General features: G+C 36.9%; 1 long non-coding RNA gene across 1 annotated transcript; it reads left to right on the forward strand.

Annotated features, from left to right (window-relative positions):
- Positions 1-204: 204 nt before the first annotated feature.
- LOC115495204 (uncharacterized) lies at positions 205-4248 on the forward strand. Its single transcript, XR_003960336.4, has 2 exons — positions 205-972; positions 2808-4248. It is a non-coding gene; the product is annotated as an uncharacterized lncRNA (long non-coding RNA).
- Positions 4249-4689: the final 441 nt, after the last annotated feature.

Below are 4689 nucleotides of genomic sequence, written 5' to 3' on the forward strand. Positions count from 1 at the left end.
CATGAATAAAAATACTTATTTTATGGAGAGAAAAGAAGCAAAATAGAGGAAATGGTTTCTCTGTTTCTCCCCATTAAGAACACTGAAAGAATTTAAGATTGGTGCAAAGAGACAGTAATTCAGAAACACAAAGCTTAAATAATTTCCAAAGCCTACACATTTCTCAAGTTTTGTTGTAATTCTTCCACAAGCACAAAACAGAAGCCTACAGAAGGAAGATATTAAACTACCTTGAAAAATACTAAGCGATGCTCCATATAGTAGAAAGTGAAATAAAACTGCAATATGGAAATTCTGTATTGGCTGAGATAGGCTGTTGCTTTCAAAAGCTGCATAAAATGGAAGCCATTAGCTTCTACTTGCATTTAAGCAGTGGAGTTATAAAACCAGAATGATATAAAATTGTAAATTATAATCAGGCAGGTAATGTTACACGTTAGAGGAAGATGCTTCCATTTGAATACATTGTTTGAGGAGGTGTTTTTAAAAAGTATTCATGGCAAAGGTAATAAAGTATTGGACTGCTGAGATATGAAGGCACTTTTGCCAGAGTACAGAGATTGCCCCTGGAAGCAGACTTTTATTTTTTTTCCCCTAAAATTTACCTTGAGGAGCTCGAAAACACATTAATTCCACTGAAATATTGCCACTTCTTCCTTCTTCATGGAAAACCATCATTTCTGTCATTTGCTTGTAGATATTTCTCAGTGCTTGCTATTATTTACTTGCGAAATCAAGGGAAATCAAAATTAAACATAAATGGTCATTAATACTCTGATGACAAGCCTCTTTTTTGTATTTTCTTTTTTTTTCTGCTTACCCTGTGAAAGTTTGCTCAGAAAATGGAACTTCAGGCGTTTGTTTCTCCCAAGATGGAACTTCAGGCATGGTTTTTCCCAGCACCATGGGGTGCTGGGTCAGGATGTGAATGACACGAGCTGCTGGAGGACTGCAGTGACAGCAGAGCTCCAGGTGGGTGGCACTTGGAGGATGAAGTGCTTTTGAAGCAGGATCTGCTTCCCCTAATTCTGTCTCATCCTGCTCAGTGGGGTTCAGGACAGACAGGTGGTGTTTAGTGTGTTCTGTGTGACACTGCCATTGGTGTACCTTTGTCACCATCACATCAAAAATAAGTAAACACCCATGGATGATAGTAAAAGGGTTTTAAAATCATGGGGATTTAGGTTAAAAGGAAAATTAAGCTTAGTAGGCCCTGAGAAAAAATAAATACCCATGGTACATGAAGGTCTTGTACTTGCTAGAACTGCACCTGTGTAGCTAGTAGTACATGATAAATGATATAATTGTTAGATGTGATGATTGTTTAGTAATTAAATATAATTACTGTATAATCATAAGAATAATCATGAGAAACTGTGGTCAGGGGCCTAAGAAAGATCACGAGAAACTCATGTCAATGTATGCAATAGAACAATATAAGTTTAATAATTGATATGTAAGTTATATAAGGATAGAATAAAAAATACGTTCAGCTCGAAAGTCGTGTCGGAGTCAGATTTGGGTCTGTACCCCTGATTCCCAGAGCTCTCAATAAAAGCACCTGCATGGAATCATATCCTGTGATTCTGTGTGTTCCTGAACGCTGACATGGATAGGCTGAAAAAAAAATAGTGGGAAGAGGGGACACAGCAGTTCAAGCTGTATAAATGACAATCATGTTCATACATTACTGCACTCACAACTCCAGTTATACTCTAGTTTCCCACTAGTTTTGATGCCAAGCAAATGGGATTAAATCCTTTTGTAAAAGTATCTTCACCAGGACTGACAGTGAAATATTCCTGTGTTACCACAGTCAACTGGAAAATCTTTTTGTCAATGACTCAAGTAATATTACCCAAGATAATTAATGAGGCTGGGGTAAAAGAGGTATCTGATTCCTAATAAAAAAGTACTCTAGTCCCATTTATTTTACTTTATGTTCATGTTTTATAAGTGCATTCTGAATATGCAGTCCATGATTCAAACACCACACTGTTTTTAAGCTGTAAAATTGTACGCAAATCCAATAAGTACAAAAATATGAATCTTAAAATTATATTCTGATATTTGTGTTACAAACTTGAGAACTGATAGACCTGTTAAACTGAAATATCAGCCTTTCAACAGCAAGCAGTAGTAATAAACTGAACTATTTCAGTAACTGTAAACATAATAAAAATCCTCATGATGAATCTCAGAAAAGTTCATTTGATGAAACTCATAACAAATACACTGAATCCAAAGGAATGAGTAATGCTGCATTACTGATAAAACCTAGCTAACTTTTTTTTTTTCAAGTGGCAAGAAGTCATGCTTTGCTAAGAAAGTAACAATAAAAAGTAAAGGTCCAGAAAAATATCAAGATCTCTGTAACTGCAGTTCACCTGAACTGATAAAAATGCTTCCAAACTGAAGGCATGTTGAAGAGCCTTTTAGGACTGTGCATTTATTCTTGTGGCAATATTAGAGTTGCTTAATTATTGGTGTGTTTTGGTGACAGGGTCAGTTGATAACTGAATTATCAGGATTTGTACTTCAGTTTGACCAAGCACACTAATCAGGACTTACAGCTATTTCCTCAGCATCAGATGGGGAAAGAGGACTAATTTTAAATAGGGTTAAAATTTCAATGTTGAATTGTTTTAGTTCTGCGTCCTGTGGCTCCAAAAACCCTGTAGCAGTGAGGGTACATCAGATGGGCTAGATGTCCTTATTGCATATATAGATAATTTCCTTGGATTTAAGGGAACAAAACATATGAGTAAGTAAATATCTCTTTTTAATGCTTGTATTTGCTTTCCTAGATCTGCTCAGTGTGGGAAGCCTGAGGAATTTGGTCTTGACCTGCCTTGGAAGCTGAGAATTAAGACGCCACTCTGTGTTCCCTAAGGAGTAACATCTGCCCACTGGTGGCAGCTCCATCAAATGTTTTTGTATTTTTGCTTCAGTTAGGCAAGTTAAAATGATCAGCAGTGGAATGTTCCTGTTTGTATTCTTTTTAGTTCTTTGTAGCAAATACTAAATGTGCTTTTCCTTCCTGGGAAGCTTGTTGTTGTTCTGGTAATGAGACTTCACACATTAAAGCGTGCTGGTAGGAGCATGGTGGAGCTCAGGTGGCACAGTGAATGTTGTTCCTGTTGCTAGGAAGTGATGAATCTGCTATCTAACGTGTTCATTTTCCTTCTGCATCTCTCCAATGTATCCTGTTAGAATTTTCCTTCATTTAAGCTGTAAAATCAAATTCTCACTTCCTGTAGCCAAAAGCTGGAGCCCGTTAATACTCTGAGTGAGCTTAAACCCCTAGTTTTATAATTGAATTAACTTAAAAAGGTAAATATTCTCCTTTTTCTGTAGCTCACAAGAGGTGTTTTCCCCCTACTGTAGCATGATATCTGCAACATAATTTAGAAGATCTGATTGCTTTGCTGCTTTTCCTGAAATGACAGATGATTTTGTGCAAGCTCTCAATTTTCCTTCCCAATTCCCCAACTTGAGGATTGTCATCCCAAGCTTTATTGCCTTTGCAATGAATTTTTTCCTTGGGAGGTACTATTTTGAGCACAGATTTTCTGTAACAGTGGGAATTATTATCTGTGACTAATAACAATCTCTGTGGAGCTTGTTATACAACGAAGACTGATCATGTGCTTGAATATATTCATGTGATTGCTTGCAGCTACGAGTAGCTTAAATTTCTGTAAGTTGCTGCTTTATCAAAAATGATTTTTTTCCCTACTGAAATAAGGTAAATTATTAAACTACTGCTATTTTAGCTCAAGTTCAATAACACTTAAGTGAACTTGCATGCAACAATCTAGAAAAATGTATGAATTAACAGTGGTTAGTCTGGTCCTTGAACCGGTCTAACAGAATTTTAATTGTAATTTAAGTAGCTCCTTCTATAGCTAACCTATGTTTCTAAAATAACATTTCTTCAGAAGTGCCACATAGATGTGCCAATAACAAGATACCAGTAGAGAAGATTTTACTTGGAACCCAATTTTATCCTTGTTTATTTATTTTCTAAACAGCTCTTGTTTGGTGTAAATGTTCTGAGAATTAATTATCCTTCTGGGCACAGCGTGGAGCTCTCTAGAACATCCAGGGCTTTGCAGGAGGATCAGAGTCAGGATGTTCTTTCTTCTGATGTGGCTCAATTTCATATTCTAATCCCTATTTGAGTATTTGTGTAGGAGAAAACTTGAAGGCAAGGCAATCTGCAGTAATAAAGAGTACAGGACTGGTGGCTGTGTACACATGAACTTTATTACCTTGTTTTCTGTGGATTTTTGTAGGTAACAAGATGATCTTTAAGGTCCTTTCCAAACCAGGCCATTCTGTGATTCTATTATGCCAAATTTATACAGTTGGTAGACACATCTACTTTGGATTTGCTTTTGTTAAGTCAGCCCTGAGGATGTAAAATAAAAGTGAAAGTGAACAACAGGAGCTTGTTACCCAATAAAAGATTGCAGAGGTTGCAAACCAAGTGTCAGCAGTGAGAGCCACAAGGAATTTCTGTGCTGGGCAAGTCCAAAAATGAGGATGCTGGAGGCGTCCCCAGTGCTGCTTTTCTGCAGAAATTGCACCTGGGATGGATTTGATTTATTTTGGAGGGCCTGGAATAATAAAGAAGTGCTTGCTGAATATTCAGTAACATTTCCTTGTAAGGCGAATTGCCTGGGC

The sequence above is a fragment of the Taeniopygia guttata genome, chromosome 4A, assembly GCF_048771995.1.
Source record: "Taeniopygia guttata chromosome 4A, bTaeGut7.mat, whole genome shotgun sequence".
NCBI lineage: Eukaryota > Metazoa > Chordata > Aves > Passeriformes > Estrildidae > Taeniopygia > Taeniopygia guttata.